Below are 14,179 nucleotides of genomic sequence, written 5' to 3' on the forward strand. Positions count from 1 at the left end.
AGAAGTAATTATTAAACCAGTATTAAATGAGCATGGCATAAATACAAGGTTTGAGTCCCTTCATTACAATGAAATAATTTACAAAGAGGTGAGAGATACACAAGAGAAGGAGAGAATAAAGTGCTTCTATCTCATATCTTTGCTTTTTTTGAAATTACAGCTTCATTGTGATAAAATTGAAAAGCAATAAATGCCACATATTTAAGGTGTGAAATTTGATATTGACAAAGGTATACATTTGTGAAACAATCACCACAACCAAGAAATTCATTCCCATGGGTTTTCTTGTGCATCGTTTAAACTTTCTCTCCATCCCTCCCTGACAACTAGCCCATGTCTACAAGCAACCATTGACCTAACCATAAATTAGTTTGCATCTTCCAAAAATTTATATAAATGGAAAAATATATTCTCTGGCTTCTTCCACTCAGCATAGCTATTTAGAAATTCATCCATCTACTTAGTATGTATATATTCCTTTCATTTCCTTGCTGACTTGTTTTCCATTCTATGGTTTATGCATCTTTTCCCTAGTTGGTAGATGTTTTGATTGATTCCAGCAATTGGCTATCACAAAGAAAATAGCTATAAATAGTCACATGTAAGTCTTTGAACAAATATTTTCATTACTGCTCAGTAAACAGTGCTATAGTGGCTAGATGATATAGTAAGTGTATATTTAACTTTTTAATAAGCTGTCAACTGCTTTCCAAAGAAATGATACCATTTTGCATTCCTGCCAATAATGTTGCTCCATATCCTTGACAACACTTGTTATAGTTAGACTTTTAAATTCAGTCATTCTAATAGGTTCTTAGAGATAGCTCATTTGGGTTTCAGTTTCTACTTCCCAAATATTTAGTGATGTTGAGCATCTTTTCATGTGAATATTTCTCACCTATCTTTCTTATTTGGTGAATTGTCTATTCAATTACTGTTCCAATTAAGAAAAAAATATTGTTTTCTTATTTTTGAGTTTTGAGTGCGCTTTATGGATGCATTCCTTTATTTTTTATGTCTTTAGGTTGGTTCTTCCTTTATTTAACAGAGTTATAAAAAGAGCAAAAGTTCTTCATTTTGATGAAATTTAATTCATCAAGTTTTTCTCTAATAGGTTGTGCTTTAGGTGTGCTTACTTTTTTTACAACTCAGAAATATTTGTCAATTCTAAGGTCATTAAGGTTTTCTTACAAGCTATCTTCCTGAAATTTATAGTTTCAGCTATTTTTTAATTAGTTATTTATTTATCGAGAGAGAGAGAGAGAGAGAGAGAGAGAGAGAGAGAGAATCCTAAGCAGGTTCCACTGTCAGTGCAGAGCCCAATGCAGGGCTTGATCCCACAACCCTGGAATCATGACCTGAGCCAAAATCAAGAGTCAGATGCTTAACCAACTGAGCCATACATACACCCCTAGTTTCAGGTATTATATTTAGGCATATGATAAAAATATATATATAAGCTAATTCTTGTACACTGTGGAATATAAGGAAAAAAATTATTATTATTTTTCATTTTGCTATCCAGTTGTTCCAGCACCAGTGAATTTACCTTGGCATCTTTTTCAAAATAAACTGAATATATATGTATGGTCAATGTACATCTGGATTTACCATTCTCTTCCATTCCTGATATTAGTATTTAGTAATTCCTGTCTTTTATTTTTTTCCTAGTTCTGGTTGGAATTCTATTCACTACATAATCTTCTCAAATAGCCAATTTTTATTTTGTTAATTTTCTATATTATGTTTCTCTGTTTTCTATTTCATTGCTTTCTGTTCTTATTTATCATTTCATATTAAGTACTTATTTTCGTGTTATTATTCCTTTTTGTTTTTTCTTATTGTGCAATTAAAAGTTATTGTTTTAAGAACTTTTTTATATTTAATATAATTGCTCAGTGCTATAAGCATCCCAATACACACTGCTTTAGCTGCATTCCGAAATTATGATATAATGCATTTTATTTTACTTCAGTTTAATAATTGCACAAATTATTAAATGAATTACTCAATTTATTAAATGACTCATGGATTAATTAGACTTATTCTATTTATTTTCTATATAATGAGGATTTTCCAGACTTCTGTTACTTACTTCTAATCTTATTCCATAGTGATCAGTGAACATATTGTGTGACTTGAATATATATTTTTTTAATTATCAAAGCTTGTTGTATGGCCCATGTCATTGTCATGGTATCTTGGTAAATGTATTGCGTGTACCTGAAAAGGTGTGCATTCTGCTGTTTCTCCTATAAATGTTAATTAGGTCAAGTCGATAGGTAGTCATTACATTCTTTTATAATTTCTTTAGATCATTATCTCGATTATGGAGAGGAGATATTGAATCTGGCTATAATTGTGGGATTATCTGTTTTTCTTTGCAGTTTTATCAGTTTTTACTTCACACACTATATCCCCTTAAGGAAAAAATAACTGTATGAAATTACTTTTTAATTCCTTGTGATAATCTTTTCACTATGGAATCTATTATGTTGGATACACCTATATGTGCCTTTGGATTTTTTTTCACTGATACTAGTATGTTATATCTTTTCCCAACCTTTCTTTGAAAACAGATTTTTCTTTATATTTAAATAGGATTTATTTAGGTAATATATAGTAGATATTTTTTCCTAGTGTGATCACCCTTGCCTTTTAATTGGGGTATTTATATCATTTATATTTAATTTGACTGTTAATATTTTTTTAGCCTTTTCGGAGAGATTGTTGTTACTATTATGTTCTTTATTGGCTTATTAGATAATAATTTAGTTTTGTTTTCCTATTTTTATAGGTAAAACTTGATTTTATATATATATATGGGAAACTCAAATATGTATATGTATGTATCTTGTATCTATCTATCTACCTGTCTATATATGAAACTTGATTGTAATGTTTTCTTCATGTTTTTTATGAATTGGCCTTCTTGTATCAATCAGTTTATAGTTTCCGTCACATTTGAAATGATTTTAGACATTATTTCTTTACATATTTTTTTTCCTTTCTTCTTTTTTGGGGTCTCCGTTTACATGTAGATCAGACTGCTTGAAATTTTCCCACAGCTGACTGATGCTTTGTTCTTTATTTGTTAGGCTTATTTTATTTTATTTTTTTAGTGTATTTCTTTTTGGAAATTTCTAATTGTGGCATTTCCAAATTCACTAATATTTTATTCTTCATTCATAGTTTGATGTTAATCCCATCCAGTTTTTCATTTCTCATTGTCCAGTGTATCCTTTCTCTCTGTCTTGCATTGCACTATATTAAACTCTGTGTACTTGCTGATTTGTAATATGTCTGTTGAAAATAGAAAAAGCTCACATATAGAAACCACAAATAAGAAAATAAAAGTGGCTGAGGTGCCTGGGTGGCTCAGTTGGTAAAGCATCCGACTTCAGCTCAGGTCATGATCTCTCGGTTTGTTAGTTCAAGCCCCACATTGGGCCCTGCTGCCAACTCAGAGCCTGGAGTCTGCTTCAGATCCTGTGTCTCCCTCTCTCTCTGCCCATCCCCTGCTCACGCTCTGTCTCTCAATAATAGATAAACGTTTAAAAAATTAAAAAAAAAAAGAAAGAAAATAAAAGCGGGCTCCTAGGTGGCTCACTCGGTTAAGCATCCGACTCTTTATTTTGGCTTGCGTCATGATCTTGTTCATGGGATAGAGCCCTGCATTGGACTCTGCATTGACTGCATTGGCCCTGCTTGGGATTCTCTCCCCCCCTTCTCTTTCTGCCCCTTCCCTGATCACACACTCTATCTCTTTCTGTCTCTCAAAATATTTAAATAAACTTAAAAAAAGAAAAATATCACAATATTATTACTGAATGCTATAGTTTCTAAATATTTGAAGGTGATTACTTCTTAAAAGAAGACACCATTGAAAAAAACAGATTCTTGTTTGATGAGGGAGACTTTGTTTTTGTCTTCTTCTTATGAGAAAATGATGAAATATGAAGAAAACCAAATCTGTACTTAAGCACAGAATTTTAAAGATTTCAGGAATGGACTCATCATGTCCACCTCAAAAATTTTGCATTGTATCTGATTATTCTCAATATTGTAAATTGAATATTTCAGACCACGTTTTTTTTTCCTTGAACATTTGTACCTTTCACTCACTGCCTTATAAAACATTAACTCTTAATTATCTTAAGACCTGAGAAGATTAAAGACTTCTCATTTATCTATGGCCATATGAATAATTTGAGTAATAAATTAAAAAGAAATCAAATTGATAGCATTTGGAATTTTTATTCCACAAAACTTGAGTAAGGAAAAAAAAAGTTACTTGGAAAATGAAACTCACCACATGCTTTGAGAAACTTCCAAATCAGAATATATACAATTATAGAAAAAGCAGATTTTCTAGAAAACCTTTCTTTTCCAAAGTAATAATAAACATGCAGGGAATCTTGCACAGATCAGAAACTTGCAAAATTACATTTTTAAAAGAAGTGTATGAGCTATGAATGTGATTTTTTTTAATGTTCATTTTTGAGAGAGAGAGAGAGACAGACAGAGCATAAGCAGGGGAGGGACAGAGAAAGAGGAAGACACAGAATGCAAAGCAGGCTCCAGGCTCTGAGCTGTCGGCGCAGAGCCCGAGAAGGGGCTTGAACTCACAAACCCTGAAATCATGACCTGAGCTGAAGTCGGATGCTTAACAGACTAAGCCAACCAGATGCCCCCGTGAATGTGATTTTTACTTCACACTGCTAACACTGGTTATTCAGAGTTTGTGCTTTATAATCCACATATGGCAGAGAGGTGATAAAGCCTCATGCGCATATAAAATGGCAGGTGGAATCAGAGACACTACAAATAAAATAGGAACCTCTAAAAGATGAAGACATCAAACCTTGAAATTATAGTTGGTGAGGATACTTGTTTGTTTTGATCTTAGAGATGAGTGGAGGCTATTAAAAAAAAAAAAGATCTGAGAATTCCTATCTATAAGGTTATCCTTCAGTGAGAAAAAATATCAGAATTCAAACTACCCTAATGTATATAATTCTACATATGCTAAGTCTGACATTTTATTTAAATAAGTATGTGTTGTTTGTGTCTATAGTGTCATTCATGTTGAAAGATTTTGAAATGCTTCTAGAGGAATGAACTTTATATGTAAGCAACAAGTTATTTCTACTAATAAAGTTAAACAATTTTGAGTTCACAATACAAGAAAAAAAGAGGGATAATCCAGCCAAATACAAAAATACAATCCAGAAGTATAAAATTGAGGAGTCCAATAGAAACTGGAGATATTGGGGCGCCTGGGTGGCGCAGTCGGTTAAGCGTCCGACTTCAGCCAGGTCACGATCTCGCGGTCCGTGAGTTCGAGCCCCGCGTCATGCTCTGGGATGATGGCTCGGAGCCTGGAGCCTGTTTCCGATTCTGTGTCTCCCTCTCTCTCTGCCCCTCCCCCGTTCATGCTCTGTCTCTCTCTGTCCCAAAAATAAATAAACGAAAAAAAAAAAAAAAAAAGAAACTGGAGATATTGAAATAATCTGATTCAGAGTATAGCAATTCATGCTTAATGTAATTAAAGACATAATAGGGGCACCTGGGTAGCTCAGTCGTTTAAGCACCCAACTTCGTCTCAGGTCATGATCTCATGGTTCTTGAGTTCCAGCCCTGCATCAGGTTCTGTGCTGACAGCTCAGAGCCTAGAGCCTTCTTCAGATTCTGTGTCTCCCTCTCTTTCTGCCCCTCCCCCACCCATGCTCTGTCTCTCTCAAAAATAAACAAACATTTAAAAAAATCATAAATAAGTAAAACAAAAATGTATAGAATGGGGGTCAAAATACTTTAAAAGGTCAGGAGTTTTTCAGAAATGATAAATGGAGTTTTTCAAACAACCAAATTAAAAAAAAAGATAACTGTCATAGAAATTTAATTAATGGTTTAATTAAGACCAAACAGAAATCAAGAGAGAAGTGGTGAAGTGGAAGATTATCCTGAAAGGAAGTAGTCAGTATAAAGGATATAAATATAAAAGAAAGGAAATTGTGAAGGAAAATTTATCAGTCACATTGCTGGAAAAGAAGCTGACCCTAAGCAATTTTGGAAAATAGTGTTTTGACTGGCAATTGTAATGTGAAAGCCAAAAAAGAATTGTTAGTGTGTTTTACATATGAATATGGATTAGCTATTCTGATACTTCTTGAGATGTATATATGTATATATACATATATAGGGGTAAGTAAACAAGTAAATGAATTGCAAATGATAGCCAAGTTTTTCTCTCTCAGAGAAAGAAATTACAAGTAATAATGGGAGGGAAAAGGCTCCCATGAAACTTATGGTGAATTACAGTTGGAGATATACATGTACACATATCAGTATATACAGATCCACATAACTATAACTATAACTATATATATATATATATAACTACCTGTATCTATCTATATCTATATCATCTATATCTATATCTATCAACCATTCATCAGTCTATCCTATCTTGAATATATGTGAGTTCACATCAGCGCCTCTAATTTCAATCTAACATCAAAGGAATTAGTTTGTATTATTGTGTTTATTTTTCATAGTTTTCTTCTTCTTTTCCCATATTTATAAAGCCTTTCTCTGACCATGAGAAATCTGATTCCCATTATCTCCAATATATTTATTTATTTCTTAAATATTACATATCTCCTATATATCCTAACCATGCTAGTCCCCTCCTTGATTTCTGGCTCCACCATTGATTTCTTGAGGCTAATGTGGCCTTTCCTAAGGCCCTACCATTTTCTTGGCTTCTGGCCATGCTGCCATCTCCAAGGGAAGAGAGAAAAAGGACATTAAGGAAAGACATGGGTGGGGAAGCTAGGAAGCATAACTAGATTTATATACCTATAATTTTTATGTCATTTTATTTTTCTAAGTTTTGTAATTATTCTGGCCCTACATTAGTATGTTTGGCAGGAATTTAAACTTCATTATAATTGGAGGGTTTAGCTCATTCTCCATAAAAAGTAGACTGTCCCAAGGAATCTTACATAGTCTAGAAATTGCAGACAGTATTTTCTATCTTTAGTCTATACCAGTTATAATGAAATGGACTCTGCATAAGCATACTTGCCCTTTGAAGGCAAAGAGCTTTGCTCTTCTTCTTTCAAGTTGAAAACACTGGAGTCATGGCCAGAACTGAAACCCTTTGTTTCAAGTGTTTTCAAGTGTTTCATCTCCGTTATGAACTATGGAGTCAATTTAAGGTTCTACTGAAGGAACCTACAAACTCTTATTTTCTTCCTCCTGTCTGGAAAATTTCAAAAACTTTTATCATTATCATATATCTTTTGCTTTTATCTTTGAGGACTTTTCTAATATCAACAAATCAAATTACTTTTCTTCTATAAACCAACAAATTCCAAAATAAAGTGTTTGATGGGAATTTGATTTTTTCTAGGAGCCTAGAATTTTCTGATTTAAGCTGCTAGTAACACAGCATTAACCGTTAATGGAAGCGAAGATATAGAAAGGATTGGCAACTGTTGGGGATCAAAAATCATTAAGTGTTCCAAAACACATTTATCTGTTACAGAATAATATAAATTAATATCTAAATCCATTTTTACATTTATTTTTTACATTTTTTAGGGGAGTAAATATTAGTGATAGTCCTGATATTATAAGTTGTTTTTTATATTTGGAACAGAAGAATCACTAAGTGAAAAACACAGTTCACTATGTAAGGCAGACAAGCTTGCAACAATAAGGTATAATGACCAGGTATTTATTTAAAAATACCTGAAATTAATCTGAAAATATTCCAGAAAAGTAATAACAGATAGTAGCAGTGATTAGAATTTAAAAAACAGAAATTTTTTGGGACCCCTCAGTGGCTCAGTCGGGTAAGTGCCTGACCCTTGATTTCAGCTCAGGTCATGATCTCATGGTTTGTGAGATCCAGCCCTGCATTGGGCTCTACACTGACATTGCAGAGCCTGCTTGGGATTCTCTCTCTCTCCCTCTCTGTCCCTCCCCTGCTCACGCTGTCTCTCAAAATAAATATACATTTTTTAAATAAATTTTTTAATTTTATTTATTTTGAGAGGACAGAGACAGCACAAGTTGGGGAGGGGCAGAGAGTGAGGGAGAGAGAAAAGAGAGAAACCCAAGCAAGCTCCATGCTGTCATCTTAGAGCCTGATGTGGGGCTCAAACCCACGAAACATGAGATTATGACCTGAGCTGAAACCGAGTCAGATGCTCAACTGATTGAGCCACCCAGGCGCCCCTAAATAAATAAATAAATATTTTTTAAAAGAAAGAAAATTGCCATTAGTAAAATCTTTGTAATTCTACCAGAGATTCACTCTTTTACCAAAATCACTTTTTCTTTTTTTAACATATACTTCTTAGAATCCACAAAACTATTTCCCATTTCAATCCATTTTATATTTTAGTTTAACTCTAGACTTTCCTTTTTTTTTTTTGAAAAGGTTTTCCTTGGGAAAAATAATTTTAAAAATACTGTGTAATTTACAAAAATTACTGGTTTAGAAGCATTTTAAAATGATGAGACATTTTATTTGCATACTATGCAGAGTGATGAAAATCTCTTAAAACTAAAATATAATAATTGGTGTAAGTTCTCAATATTAGTAAATAAGCAGCTTTTGTATTTTTTTCATAATTAGTTTGCATATACTTAATTATTTTATTTTAAAATTATTGCAATGTGTTTTAAAATGGATAACACTCAGGATTTGATATCTTATGGCCTCAGTTATAGCAACACATCAACACACACACACACACACACACACACACACACACACACACACACATATATATGACAACTGAGACATTTTGAGGGAAAATGGTGAACCAGATGCATTTATAGTTAGCTATTCACCCCTGAAATTGTCCCTTAAACTCTTCTATGTATAAGCAAGCAATAAGATACTATGTACATGGAATTAAAATGGATTTTTAAACATACTGATTTTTATGACTGAAATTTTATTACAAATGCATCAAACTGATCACATATAAAGTGAAATCATATATAAATTTTGCTATATTATTTTTAATTAATACCCAGGATTTCTTATAACACCCATATATATAATTCTGCTTAATTAAATATTATGTATGGAATAATGACTTCATTCTAATTTTACTTTGATTAATATTTCAAGTTTAAAGGGTTCCTGGCTTCAATTTATAGTAAAAGACCTAAATTATCTGTAATAAATCAACATATTAAGGCCTTTTTTAAGCCACTGCAGTTATACATGCTAACTATATTTTTTAGCAACTCTGTTTTCAGATCACTGAAATATTATCACTTAGCTACTGTGTTGTACACAATAAGATATTTCAAATTCACCTTGTTCTTTTCCTGACACTGACCTTGAGTCAGTCGTTTTTCTAAGAGGCCTGGAATTTGTTTTTGTTTTATTTTTTTTTAATTTTTTGAAAGTTTTTTTTTAAATGTTTATTTATTTTTGAGAGAGGGAGAAAGAGACAGAGAGAGGGAGAGAATGAGCAGTGAGAGAGGGAGACAGAATCCAAAGCAGACTCCAGTCTCTGCACTGTCAGGACAGAGCCCGATGCAAGGCTCGAATTCACGACCCCTGAGATCATGACTTGATCTGAAGTCAGATGCCTAACTGACTGAACCACCCAGACACCCCTTTTTTTGTTCTATTTTTTAAAGAGGGTGGTATTTCATAAATAAGTTCTAGGTTCTAGGTGTGATATTGAAGTTTGCAGGCCCTCTGATACTGGACAGGAACTATATATATATTCTTATATGAATTTGTACTGTTACTTCCAATTCTAATCCAAAATTATCAGGTTTCATTTAGTTTTCCCTTTCCACAGTTACACCTCCCTTGTCTGACAGTGAGGAACTTGGTTCCAATTATCCTTACTGTATTTACTTACTCAACTAATAGAGCTGCTATGAGAAAATACCACAGGCAGAGTGGCTTAAACAACAGAAATTTATTTTCTCACAGTTCTGGAGGCTAAAAGTCCAAGATCAAGATGTCGGCAAGGCTGGTTTCTTCTAAGCACAACCAGGGAAGGATCTGCTCCAGGCCTCACTCCTTGGCTTACAGATGGCTGTCTTCTCCCTGAGTCTTCACATCGTCTCCTCTCTTTGCATGTTTGTGTCCAAATTTCCTCTTCTTATGACATTAGTCATATTAGATTATGGCCATCTCTAATGACTTCATGTTAACTGGATCAGCTCTCTAAAGACTCTAGTGCTGCATCATGAGGTATTGGGGATTATGACTTTAACATATAAATTGGGAGGATACAATTCAACCCATAACATCCCCTAAGCCCATAAATATAACCAGTTTTTCATCATCATCCCTACCCCCTTTTCTGTCTGCCTACTCTCCTTACCTATCTTGAACTTGCAGCCTATGCTGGACTGCCATCCCTTCCTCTTAGACATCTTTATTTTGAGTATTCTCTGACACCCTGCAGAGACCAGCCTTTTACATGTAGACACTCCAAACTGAGCTCTAAAATTCTGTGCTAGGCTGCATTTTGATCTGGATCCCTTCCTTATCCCACTTCAGGCTAGCTCCCCATATATTAATTCTCTATATCCTTTTAGATTTGACACCCATGCCAGATAATTTCTTTGTTTTAAGTATTGCCAAAGAAATCCAAAGGTTGACTAACAATACCCGTTTGACTGTTGAACTGCTGAAGTAATCCAAATATCCCTGACCTCTCGCTTTTACTCAGGAAGTGAGTATCCAAAGAACTAGAGTCTCCAAAAAGACAATTCTCAATCCAAGTCAGCTATGTTAATGTTTAAAAAAAAAAAAAAAAAGAGCCCTTCCTATTTTCAAACCAGAGGCTGCCAAATGAAGTAGCTGATCAAGGAAAAATTATCTACTATCATGTCAGGTTTCCTTGCTATTTCTCTCCCTCAGGAAATCATATAAGCTTGTGACCTTATGTTTATTATACACAACTACACTGAAAAAAAAACCTTAAATGGATAATTTCCCTTTTTTGGTTTTAATCCTTCCCTTTTCCAAATAAGACATTTTATTGTAACTGCTAAATTGTCTGTTGCAGGTAGATAAAGTTTCTTTTGCATGTGGATTACTGTACTATATCCTAGATCCTGGATTTGGATCTAGAAGCAATAACTGGATAAAGTTTTAGTTTATCCCCTTTTTTGTAGACAAGTAAATTTTGAGTAGAAGTGATCAATTCTGAGAATGCATGCACAGAGAGGCCAAAGTGGCCTCCACTTGGGAGAGACTTTTTCATCTGACACTGTAAATGAGATAGTACAGAAACCAAAAGAATTTGGATGGCCGGTGGAAATATTCTGCCACCGAGTAAATAAACCATGAAGCCTCCATGACCTATTGACTCTTGCTTATATATTTGTTTCCTTATTTTACCTTGAGGTTTATATTATTAACTGATTCCAGATATCCTAGTAATATTAGAATATTTAATAAAATATAGCCACAAGTGAACAAAACTCACACAAATAATACAGCTTGTCAGCTACTTTTAGTACTTCCCTCTTCTTAAAAATCATTTAACTGTGTGTGTGTGTGTGTGTGTGTGTGTGTGAAATATAACACGCACAAAAATATGCACAAGTCTTAATAGTATAGTTTACCAACTTTTCCTATATTTGACACAGTACGGTATATAGCTTTGTATTTTTTGGATATTATATGTAGAAGCATACTGGTATATACTCTGGTATCTGAATTATTTTCAGCTTACCAAATGTTTGTGATATCTATGCATGTGATTGCATGCATTTGTAGTTTACTCATTTTTATTGCATAATTGCATCAGATTTTTTTCTTTCATTGCAGAATTGCACCACATGTATGATGGGCATTTGAGTTGTGTGCTGTTTTAGGCTTTAGTGGATAATGTTATTTTGTTCCTATCTTCTGACATAAACATACCATGTTCTATTGGGAATGCACCCCAGGAAAAGTAACTGGATGAGAATGTATGCATATTTCAATTTGTCTTTTTAATGAGCCCTATTAGGACTTTGTGGTTGTTTGTTTGTTTGTTTGTTTGTTTGTTTTTCTTGGAAAATAATCTCTGTCAAGGAATCCTGAGAAACACAGGATCATAGTGAAGAGCTCATTAAGATCACTCTTTTGGACTCTTAGCATATCAGATTGTGGGGATGCATGCAGAGGCACTCTGAAGGTGATATGGGCAAGAACTTCTGAAGCATGATGATGTACATACATATTGTGGCAGTGGATTGTCACTTGGTAATCATGCCATCTTTAATTTTATAATTTTCATTTTAGTAAGCTTAAACTGCTGCTGTCCACAACACACAAAAAATGAAAAAAATATTTCCAGCATTTTGTAATTAAAAACGTTTTTAATGTTTATTTATTTTTGAGAGAGACAGAGTGTGAGCTGGGGAAGAGGCAGAGAGAGTGAGACGCAGAATCAAAAGCAGGCTCCAGGTTCTGAGCTGTCAACACAGATCCTGATGCAGGGCTCGAACTCACAAGCCGTGAGATCATGACCTGAGCTGAAGTTGGATGCTTAACCAACTGAGCCCCCCAGGCACCCCTCCAGCAGTTTTTAAATTGAAAGAGCTAGGCTTTTGATCCCTTGATTCATTACCATGTCCTTTTACAAATGACACTGAACCCCTAAGAGGTGAATTATAAATCTTGCAGGATAACACAGGGTTTAAATCACTTCAATTTCTGTGTCCTTTTAAATGAAATGAATCTGTACAACTTTTAGAATATATTTCATGTTGTATTGAAATGGCAACTGGAATGTGTATCTAAAAGGAAAAAGTGCAATCTAGAAAACCAAATTAAATGATAAAAATTAGTATAGCTCAATGCCATTGGGCAACATTTTCCAAGTTCTAACACCAGAACAAAATATGAAAAATTAATAAATCTTTTGAAAATACTGACTTTTTTTGTAAATGGTCATAACAAATTAAAGAAATTAACTTGTAGCTATGATTTATTTAACTCTTTTGGTTAGAGATTTGTATGGACAGAATATTCTCATTGATACAACATACTATGTTAAAATACACACTATAAAATTAAATTTTATTTGTAGAAACTGTACCACGATTATTTTGTCTTTACGAGGAAACATCTCTTGCATACAATCAATATTTAACTTGAGATATTGTCATTGAATTGCCCTGTGCTAATTTTTCAGAAATTGATTTAGTTCTGCATTTTTTATCTTAATGTAAAAGAGAAGCTATAAATAAAATACTATTATATTGTATATATGTTCTCAACACTTAAGAACTTTTAAAACCTACATACTCCTAAGCCCATCCAGTTATCAAAAGGCCAGATGAAATTTATTGGAAAGATAGAAGACATCTCTATGCAATTCTAAGACCACTTAGCATATTTTAAAAATATAACTCTATTTGGAGTAATGATAAAAAATAAAGTAAAAGGGAAAGAGTTTGATATATAGACAGTATTCAACAAATTTTATTGAATGAATAATCTAGGTCAAAGAAAACCTTTGTTCTAACTACTCTTATCTCACTTGTGTTGAGACTGTGAATATTATGTTTTAATATTTCTGTGCCATTATTTCTCTATTTCCAAAATGAGGTTTTTGTTCTTTTAGATACAGAATAGTAGCAGCTATTATTTGAAAATCTACTAATGGATCCTGACAGATTTTGGACATTATTTTTAGCCTCAAGATTGCCATTGCTTCAGTCTTTCACAAATTAATTCAAAAATATTAATTGTATATTTTTATATGCAAAACTCAGTGAAATCTTCAAAATATAGAAAGTTTGAAAAAGACAACTTCCTGTCTTCAATGGCACATGGTTTGTCAGAGAAGACCAACAAAAGTTCAAGAAATTCTCATACAATAATATTATACAAACATATTGAGCCAATATAGATTATGAGGTCCATAAACATGTCATATCTGTGTGCATCTCTTGACACAGAGTAAGAAAGTAGTGATTTTTGTTGAAGGAATAAACTTTAGTTGACATTTATTTTATTATTACTATGTTCACATTAATGTTTTAAGAGATTTTGAAAGGGTGGACCTACGCTGGCCAACTCCATCTTGTTCTATGTCCTCCACCTTGACCAGCCTCCTCCCCTTGAGTAACCTCCCACTCACCAGTTCAAACTTCCCGATCAAAACACGCCCGGCGACCTGCA

Source organism: Acinonyx jubatus, chromosome A1 (assembly GCF_027475565.1).
Source record: "Acinonyx jubatus isolate Ajub_Pintada_27869175 chromosome A1, VMU_Ajub_asm_v1.0, whole genome shotgun sequence".
NCBI classification, from domain to species: Eukaryota; Metazoa; Chordata; class Mammalia; order Carnivora; family Felidae; genus Acinonyx; species Acinonyx jubatus.